This window comes from Phaethon lepturus, unplaced genomic scaffold, assembly GCF_000687285.1.
Source record: "Phaethon lepturus isolate BGI_N335 unplaced genomic scaffold, ASM68728v1 scaffold11658, whole genome shotgun sequence".
NCBI classification, from domain to species: Eukaryota; Metazoa; Chordata; class Aves; order Phaethontiformes; family Phaethontidae; genus Phaethon; species Phaethon lepturus.
The window spans coordinates 33,754-44,692 of record NW_010555615.1 but is presented as its reverse complement, the minus strand read 5'-3'; positions in this window follow the sequence as shown (position 1 = coordinate 44,692).

Sequence of the window (10,939 nt, the reverse complement as noted above, 5' to 3'; positions counted from 1 at the left end):
AAGGGGGCAGAAATGTGTATTTATTGTTAAAATGGTTGGGGGGGGGGGGTCCAAGTGATGGATAGACTAGTTCCTCAAGATTGTGGACCAGGAGGAGACAGACCACAGCTTATGGTATGTCACAGCAATCAGAACATGACTTTTAGTGTTCCTCAGTGCTGAAATACTGTACAAAAAAAAAAAATGGGCAAAATGTAGTATTTTTATGACATGTACCAATCCAAGGCAGGGAGGATTGGTCTAGACAATCTTTAAGGATCCCTTCCAACCCAAACCATTCTGTGATTCTATAATTTCTGAAGTATCTTCACAATTTTTCTGAACTCCTTTGCAGATAGACCCTCAGCTTGAGCCTTGTAGGTGTGCTGGTTCTAGGAAACCAGGCACACAGGGATGGTGACACTGTCACTGAGGCACCTGAACTGTACCTGAGCTGCAGTGCTCACCTCTGAGCTCTCTGATCACTAAATGAAGAGAGGGAGGAAGCCTCTACAAAATCAGGAAATTTATTTGGTGTCTGGGGAGACTGACATCTTAAATTTGATGAGTAAGTAAGTGAGGTAGTGTGTTTGGTCCTGCCTCTCTCTTGCTTTCCTTCATACTTGCATTCTCAGGCCATAATGAAAGCATTTGTTGAAATAACTTGGGGTTTCATAGAGTGCTGGTCCAAATGCAGAAACTATTTTCCATGAGCTGTGTTGACTGCTCATTCAAAAGAACTGAGTGCTGAAAGGCCTATTCATTCTCTACATCAGGTTAAACTTATCTGGTCCATCTTTCATCTGCCTACTGATTTTATTAGGATTTCATAATAAATGAAAAAGAGTTTGTTAAATTACTTTGATTAGAATTAGCAACAAAAGTGTTTAAAACTTTCTTACTCTTCTTTTTGAACCATTCCATCAAAATAAAAAAGATCATATTGCAAAAAATTATCCATAATTTTTAAATAATCCATTAAAAGATAGTATTCTTCAAAATATCTTTGAAGTAGCTATAGCAGCTACTGCTACCCAATTACTTTGTGTAGGTGGGCTGCCAGGCTGTGCACAGGCTTGCTGCAGACAAGCGGACAGTACCTGTGCTTTGCAATTCTCCTTGTGTGTATTTGCCCGCAGGATTAGCGCTGTGTCTTTGAGAAATGCAACTGTTCCAGGAAAAAAAAGGCATATTTCCAGTTTATCACTGTTGCTTTAAAACTTCAGAATCTGGCAGCAATATGAAAAAAATATTTCACTCTTTGTCAGTGTTCGTTTTAATGCTTTTTTGGAGATGTGGCAGCAATTTGCAATCAGACAGCCCAGTGCAGTTGGAAATATTTAATTTCCAGAAAGTGGAAGTTCTGGGCTCCTGTGGAGTCCTAAAGCCTGAAACTAATATATAGGCCCCAACCTTGCTTTCATTTAAGTCATTGGCAAAAATCCCACAGACTTCAAGTGAAGCAGGATTGGCCTAGTTTCAAAGAGGGAGTATTATTAGGTTTAACATTTTAAACCCACAGACATAAGGACCAGACTTAACATTATCATGATTGAGCATTTTATTTTCAAAGGCATTTGACAGTATATTCAAACAAAGAAAAGTGGCTTATCTTTTAAACTTTCAAATTGCTGGGTTGAGCAAAATGGGAGCTGCTTTCAATTAAATAATGCAATGAAAAGTGTTGGGACAGAATTGCATTTGGCAGAAGAAAATATTGTATTTATCTCATTGTAATCCCGTCATTGGTTTATGGGTGCAGAGTCCTCAAGCAAATATCATAAATCTACATGATGTCCTTGCATGTTCTAGCAGATTTTGCATTTGGGTCTCAGAGTTAGCTGAAGGATGCGTTAAAACTCTTGTAACCAGACAGCTGCCCGTCAGCCACTTATCTGAGAAACCTCAGAAGTGCTAGTGATTACAGTGAGGTTTTGGATGAAGCTACTCACCAGAAATTGGCTCCAGATATGTCCACTACAGAAGAGAAAACCATGTGAAGTACAACTGAAATTTCCCACAATAAGCTAACCAAAAAATCTTTGGAGGTTTCTGACATCACAGTTGTGAAAGAAATTCAGTTTTAGGGGCATGTACGTAAACCCCAGAGCTAAAAGTGTTGCCAGGATGAAAGGCTGCTCTAACCAGCTCTGCCTGGCACTGTTTACTTGAGTGATGGTGTCTCTTAGGCATTGTCCTACCTATTGCATCCTTGGGTGGGGTTGCCTACTCTTCAGCTGTGTAAGTGACAACATCACATTGCAGACATTGAGCTAATGAAAGGGTAAAAGAGACGTGCGCCAGTTGCTCCTGAGGACAGTGAACTGGATCCTGGTTTGAGTGTAGGTATGGTTCAGAAGGAGGGAGGAGGGGGGTGCAGGCTTCCCGAGCCTTGTTTGAAGGCTCTTCTGGAAGTTGTGCTGCTTTGAGCCTCAGATGGAGACTCAAGAGATGTGGGACTGCACAGCTGGGTCCATGGTGGCAGCAAACAGCAATGACTTAATCACAAAGAATGGCTGGACTAGACCAGATATGCCTGCCTCCCTCTTCATAAACAGGAATCTCAGAAGCAATCTCTTCACCAAACCGCCCTGTGGAGCCTCTGGTGTCTGCTTATCCAGTGTTTCTGGCTTTAATGGACTTACTTGGGGTACAGCTGGGCACAGAGTCCTGTGTCTACAGAGGATACCTTCTCCCCTACGCCAGCACATTGGTATCTATGTATGAATGAGGACAGATACAGTCAGGCTCTAATAACAAAAAAATACTAATATTTGAACCGTGTTTTTCCTCTATGCCTTAGATGTTAATTGAGTTTTGCTTGCTCAGTTTTGTATATATATGTATAAGACTCTTATGATGTGTTTGATTTCCTTTTGTATTATTCAAATAAAGAATATCAAGACAAGATTCAGAGACAGCCAAGAGTAGGGACATTGTGTCCTAACATCTCAGAGCTAAGGGGTTTCCAAGCAAGTACCATGAGAAGCTTCTGATGACAGTTGGTGAACTGCATGGGCCAAAGTATGAGCAGGGACTTGTGCTGCCAAGGGCGCCAAATTCCCTTGCTATCTGCTCTCGCAGAGGCAGGGGGTGAAGAGTGACTTCCCACTTTCAGATGAAGTGATCAAGGCACCTGATGTGTTACAGATCTGCCAGGGGCTCCAGCAGTTATGGGTAGATGCTTAACACTGGCCTTGAGAAGACAAGAGTATGAAAAAGTACTCAGGATTTGCTTGTTTGCCATTAGGAGGAAGTAACAAAAATGCTCATTTTATAATTGGCTGCTCAATAAACAAATTTTCTGCAACATTCAAGCTTCCTACCACTTGCCTGCTGAGTTCAAAGTGACAGGATTAAGAAGCTAGTGATAGCACCAATAACTGAAAAAGTGTATGACTGATTAAAAAATGAACGCTAGTATGCTGCCAGCTGAAAGAACCTGACTGTATTTACAATATGGAAGATGAATTTGTTCATCCACTGCTTTTTACTATAGCAATTGCAGATATTGTGAGCACTGTAACTGAGGGAAAATTATTCTGCTAATTCTTATACTGACAAGCTGATTCAAATAAACGATAACTGCAATTTACCATATATCCAGAATAACTCTTCTCTACAGACTTCAACGTAGACCAGTGAGTCTTTCCTTAACCCATCTGATTTCATGTTTGTTTATCATAATACAGTGAGGAAATGTACTGAGTAAACAGATTGTTTTACAAAGTTAATAACTCCTGAGTTATTAGATGACACTTTGTGCCTAAACAAATACATCATGTAAACTAGTCATAGTCAGTTCTAGGAAGGAATCACAACCACGTAACTCAGTTTATCCATGGAATATTGAACTCCTGTAAAGAGTCATTTTCATTTAAGGGTGTGGTGAAAAATAATTAATTTTAAAATATATTTTTAAAGACTTGATCCTGTTCCACTGAATGGGGTGGTTTGCCACTGAATTGTCAGAGTCAGACCATTAATGAAGTCTGAAAACAAGTAATGCAAAATGTGTATTCCTGAATGTTTCGCTACATTATACACTTTCAGAACATACGTTTTGAAGTATATCTGTGGCTTCCTAGAAATATTCTGTGCCTGCAATAAGGGAAAAAATGCTGGGAGGAAATCGATTAGTTTTTTCAGTTAAAAATGTATACTTTCTTGTTATTACAGGATGTAACAACTAAATAATCTTTGACATTTCTCTTTTAAGAAGATTACAGATCTTTCTCTAAAACACTGATTTTAAATGCTGTCTTGTTATCTACAGTTGATGTTCTTACCATTCCTTTTTATAGCAACCATTTTTCAAATGGCTTTTGACTCAGTGCCTCAGTCTAGTAGCCATTGTCTCTTTGAACACTTCATTCTGCCCAGTGCCTAAATTGCTGACTACCCCAGATCTAGAAGATTAATTATTGCAATGAAAAATATTCAACCATCAAAATGGCTGCTGTCTTTGCAAGAAACTGCATTAAAGACTGAAAGCGGCCTAGCCTAGATATTGCCAGTATTAGCGATGTACTAAAGAAATGAGAAATGCGTTTACCATTTAATATGTTAATGATTCAGGACCTGGTGGGATAAATGCATCAGAAAATACAGTGCATAACTTCCTTGCCTCTCTCTATATATTCTCTTTTTCATGAACTGTTGTTTACACTGAAATTTCCTGTGTCTATACAGAAGTTATACTACCTCTGCTGGTAAATCTGGCTATTTTAAGCTGTTTACGTATTGATCCAGCAAAAATGTGCTTGGTACATCCTCTGGTGGCAACACTTGGAAACATCAGTTGGGTGTGCAAAGAACCGGCTCTCCAATTTCTGTCTTCGTGTATTAGAGCGGCCTTTTCTCTATTTAGGTGGAGGAGACCTGGTGGTCACGAGTGTCCAGAAGGAGCTGTTGGGGAGCAGAAGGCCACCCCCATCCCAGGTTGGGATGGCCCAGGACAGACTGTCAGTCACAGCTCTCCATTTGCCATCCTGCTGCCTCATACTATTAAGTTTTTATGGAATAGAAATAAAGTTGTGTAAGTCTTGTTTGCGGTTTGTTTTTCCCAGAGTGCCCCTCACACTTGAGGAAACTGCAGCGGCCCTTTGTGAAGTGCTGGCACGCGGGGCTGGCACAGGTGACAAAATCCCACACCAGGGAGGGAGGTAGTTTAGATGAGCCATATTCCTGGCTCTCTGTATTTAATGCAAACAGGACAAAGTAAGGATTATTGAAGCAGTTTTCCGCTAGGATGGATGAGCTTGACTGAGCAGAAGGTGACAGGCTGGCTGTTGAGAAGCAGCACTGTGGGGTCCCCTCACCTTTCACTGATTCTTCTTCTCAGGCAGCTCAGGCACTGCTCCTCCTCACCGCTGGAAGCCAGTGAGCAGGATGGTGTCACTTACAGATTAATAAAGCGCACAAGGAACCAAGAAAGAGCTATGAAATAGGTATGAAATTATATTAACTTAAAATTTGCTAGCACATGATCATCAGAGGACCATCTGTAAATAGCTCCTTTTCTGATCAGGAGTTTTTCTGTTTCACCCGAAACATCGTTATTTGCTATTCTTCTTTTTTACCCTTTTAACGTCAAGAGAAGGGCAACATACAAAATGTTCTTCTTCTCACTCTAACAGTGAAGGGGGATTAGTTACTACTTAATCAGAGGCTTTCTTCCCAAGGCACGTTGACAAGGCCCATGAAATTAAGCCATGCAGATTTCTCAGTCACAGTGGATTGTGCTGAGGGTGAATTTCTGTCTTCGGGGTGAGCCCCGGGAGGGAGGCAGAGAAGACAGGAAAGAGGGGTGTCAGAAACCACCAGGAGGTGGTGCCAAGTGGAATCAGTAGCATCTGGTCATCACTTGCACCATAGCTTCAGGTAGGTTGGTGTCTTCTCTGTACCACACATTACAAACTAAACAAAATGAAGAAAATTGCCCAGTGTAGAAAATAGCAGAGGTGGGCACCAGGCTTTCTTCAGAGGAGAGAACTGTTGGCAGATGAGATCACAGCCTTGAGCTGGGTAACGGGCTGTCAGGAACAGGACAAATTACTGGGTCTCTGCCTGACAGCACTGCCAGGCCTGCCCTTGTACCCAGGGAGGTGCCTGATGCTGGGACAGGGGCTACCCTGGTGCTCCTGGCTGCTCCTGGCTGAGATGGTGGGACAGGATGGGCTGCCAGGCCCTGCTCTCCCACCCTGAGATGCTCCCAGTCTTCATGGTGCCCTGCTGCACTACCATGTCCATACCCTGAAGGACCGAAGAGGGATGGGTGCAAGGTAGGGGCACATGGTGACTGAAGCTGAGCGCAGTTAGCCTTGAGAAAAAGCTTTCTAAGGAGACAGGCAGGAGAAGCTCTTTAAAGCAGGTTAGACAAATACCCACCAGCTACCCTTGCCTCAGTGCTGGGATAGGACTAGACAGTGCAGTTTAACATCCCTGTGTTTTTACAGCAGCAACAGGCTCGCGTATGGCAAAGGAAGACCTCCTCTGGGAGAAAATTCTCCTTTCAAGCCTTCTTGAAGGTGCCCCATCAGACTTCACCCAAGTAGGGCCCATGGGAAGGAAGACAAATCATTATTTTCGTTACCCCTTTACAACCGTCCTTCAGTGACCCAGGAAGTTCAAGCACTTAAGTCCTTCCAGCAGTAAAACTTCAGACCTCCAAAAGGCCTGTCAGGGCCACTGGCGTGGCTCTGCCTTTCTGTCGCAAAGCAGAGGTGATCTGACTGCAGGGACCATTGACCACATCCTTTTCCAGGTATACAAGCAATCCCTTTTTCAAGAGACTGACTACATGGCTAAGCAGAACTAATGCCATTTGGTAGTAACTTGCTGTGAACAATCAATAGGTAGTGCCTGTAACTGTAATATTTAATTATTTATTTGAGCATTTAAGTATTTGAACAAATATTTATTCAATCTGCATTATTAGAAGGGCAAATTGTTAGATACTAGAGTGTCTTACTACAGCTCTGGCAAGAGGGAAATGTGTGCCAACATATATAAACATGACAAGCAGACAATAAATAACTTCCAGGCCATCTCCTACTGCTCAGAGTTCATTTGCCTGAGGTGCTATGTAAGAGACAGGTCCTGAACAGAGCTTTGAAGAAGTGAGGCATTGGGACCATCCCTACTGATTCTCCAGTACCTGGGAAACAGGAAATAAAGAGATATTTCTTGTTTAAAAACACATATTGTGTAGATCTGTGAGTCAGAAAAAGAGAACAGACCCATTTGTCCAGCAGCTGGAGCTGAAGGACTAACAGGACTAAGAAAGAGTGGAACCTTATTTGTCAGGTGATGCCTGAATGTGCACAGAGGTAGACTATTTACTAGATTACGAAGGAGACTCAGTCACTTGTGGAGAAAAGTGTTACACTTTGGCCAAATCCAATCCTTATACCATCAGATCAAGGGGTCTTATGCACTGAAGTGGGTAGAAAGGGATAAACATTTTTCCCAAGAAGTGCATAAACTCTTTTATATGTCCTTAAACACCCATTTTATAATTTTATTTAAAACTTTTAAAAGTAAAAAGATATTTGTCACTCCCAGTGCATCCACAAAGAGATTCCTGTGTCCCTGTCGGAAATTGTCAGCATCCTTTTTTGGCTCTTCTCTTAAGACCCATCACCTGATTGCAGCAACAGTAAAGATACTGGATTTGTTTTGATTGATTTGTGTCCTGTTTTCCTTCTCATCTTCTCAGTCAACTGCCTCCCTAATTGTATACCTAATCAGCAGGTATACAAATGAGCAGGGACAACTTTTATCTCATGAAGTTCAGACTTCAGCATCATTTCTGGCTTTCCCCTGGTAGGGCTGGAGGAGTTTTCCTTAGGTTGCTCTCTTTTGCAGGCTCCAGAGCCAGTGGTGCTCTCTTAGACTGCATCTCCACCTTGTGCCTGGCTGTGGCACAAGGCCTGGATGTGCAAGCCTGCCAACCCCTTGCAAGAGTGGTCTTCCTCCAACGGCCAAGTGCAGATGTCAGCTGGCAAGCAGCAGGCGATGGAGTTACCCGGTCTGGCAACCATCAGCCGCAGCTGTCTCTTATCCACAGCTGGTGCTTTAACCCTACACTGCAGACACCGACCAGATGTGGGAGGCAACACTGGCAGCCCCCATCTCCCAACCAGGCTGGCACCGGCAGCCGCACCACACAGCTTGTAGCACGGCAATGGCCTGGCGTGCTCTCGCAGACAGGTTGAGCGCGGGCAGCTGCCGATGCCTGCCTCTCCCTGATAAGACCAGCGGTTGCCTAAGCTCGTCTTTCTATTCGGCTGGTGGCTATTCGGCTGCCAGCATCAGGGGAGAGCAGAGGGCTGCTGAGCCGAGCCAAACAGCACACTCGCGTTCTACCCCATCTCTGCTGGCATAAGGGGTCAGTCCATACTGTTTCCTGGCAAGGTGCAAATGAGAGACTTCTCCTCAGTCCATAGGAGAGTGCCCACACCTCTGCCTCCTAGAAAGCAGTTTCCCAGAGGGATTTTTTGAGCCCTCTCATACCATGCTCCAGGGGTGAGTTGCCTACAACAATTGAAAAAGAGTTGCGAGTGACAGTGTCTCACCAGCCTCTCCCTACAGCACAGTATGGATCAGTGTGCTGGGCTAAATATCATGTGAAAGGAGGGGGCTCGGGGTGTGCCAAATGGAGGTTGAAGATGGCTGTTTCTAAGCTAAAAGGTTTGCCAGGGCGTAGAGTGAAAGAGCGACTCAAGCTACAAATCCCAGACAAGTGCTGCCTAAATGACGCGTTGACTGTATTGGTCAAACAACATTGTATATGCTTCACGTATTTTCCATCATGGGGCCTTGATATTAAAGTACGATGGGAGGTTATTGAACACAATGTGGATTAATGAAGGAAATTTTTCTGCCTGGGTTGTACAGGGATCAGTGAAATTACCCGAAGGATTCTTTCTGGTCTTAATATCAGGAAGTTTATTACTTTGCTGACATTGGTGTAACGGAGGCTGTAGTTAGACAAGATGGTAAATTTGTTTTAAGATGCTTATTACAAGATCAAAAACCCTCTGGCCATATGACACAAAACACTAGAACAACTTCAGTCTGTCAGTTCAAATTTGTTCCAAATATTTTGAATTCTTAGTACAACTTCAATCTGTCTTGACAGATCAGTTTTTAGCTCATCCTGCCCACTCTAATTTTATGCTGAATACACATCATCTGTTTACCCATAGTTGGGATAAAGCCTGGCATATATCCATACCCTGTACTCTGGCTAATTCGTCAGAAATATGCCTGTGCCTCATTCAAATCGGATTTGTACCATGGGATGATCCAGGAGCACGCAGATCTTACTACAGCGTGGAAGCACAGCCTGCATGTGCCCTGTTGACAGAAATGGCATGTGACAGAAAGAATCTAGGAAGAAAGTAAAAAGTATAAAATCTGCAGGAAAGCTGATGAGCTAAAAAGGATGATATATGACTTAAAAAGAAGAAGGAAAAAAAAAGTTAAACAAAAGATGTGAAAACAACTCACAAAACTGCATGTAATGCAAATACAGTTACACATAGTACCAGAAGTAAAGCACTGAGAATACAGATTAAAGGCAGAAGGTCAATGCAAGCTTCGCAACTTGATGAAGGAACTACTGGGTAAAAATCTGTGGTCTGTTTTAAGAAGACCAGACCAAATAGAGTGAACCTTTCCACTTTAATGTTCATCGATCGTAAGTAACTGCAAGTCACTTTGGTGAAGCAATCTGGATTGCACATATGGACTTGAATATAATTTTACTACAGCTCTGAACGTAAGGCTGTACAGCTGGAAGCAAACAGGAAGAATGCACCAATGAAATGGGAGGACTCTATCTGGAGGAGATGAAGAAAATCTCATTAAAATCTAATGAAAGACAATTTAAGAGACTAAGGAGATAAAAAATACCACATGATCTCATTAAATTAGTAATTGAAGAACTCTTGAGAGCAGATTTAGACTTGACAGATTTCTCTTTTCCTTCCTCTAGCCAAATGTCCTCCTCTTACAGGTGCAACTGCTTTCTTTTGGGTGACAACAGTTCTAACCCTACATGTAGACGTCTACCACAACTAAAATGTCAGATGGAATTCGTTGCTGGGAAAAGGAGACTGTGTTTTGGTTTTTTTCTCTCCTTCGGGCTCTTAGGGAAAGGGACAGGAATAAGGAAAGTGAGGGGAACAGGGTTATCTCATCACCTGGTCTCTTGTTGCCTAATGAGCTTGCCAAAATTGAAGATATATGGGTTCTTCCTTCTTAGAAATCAGTGGGAAAGCAGCATTATTAAAAAACTGTAAAAGCAATTTTAACTATGCATAGTTAGATGTCTTTCTTTATGAAAATATTACCAGATATTATATTATATATATAATATATTATACCAGATTGCTCTTTTCCAACTGGCTAATTAACAAGTGGAGATGTGTATTCAAGATCACAAAGTCTCTCCTATTTAGAGATAGTAATGTAACCACACATTACCACTCTCTTCATTCACAGGAAAATTGCCTGATACTTTCTCAAAGAGCATTCCTTTTTTTTCTCTCGCTCTTTGAGAAATAAAAACAATTACTTAACAAAACAAAGGTAGAATGCAGGTTGGTCTGGAAAGGAGATGGAGGTTAAATGAAGAGAGTAATTTAGCTGATATAACAAAAGACCCATAGAACGTGACTAAAAATGGTTGAAATTTGAAATTTTGATAATTTAGGGTATTCTGAGATAATTCAAATTTGGTTCTGGTTCAGAAAAACACTAGAAATTTCAAAAAGGGCACTTTCTTTCCTTGCAGTTGAAACAAAGACCCATTTTCCAAGGGCTTCACTGGCTCGTTATTTTTGAGACCCCAAGATTATGCACACTGTAGGCTTTTCTCTCAAGTCAAATCATCCACCCAAAATAATTTCAGGTTTTTGTGAATTAACAACCAAGGCGTTACTGTGCAGGA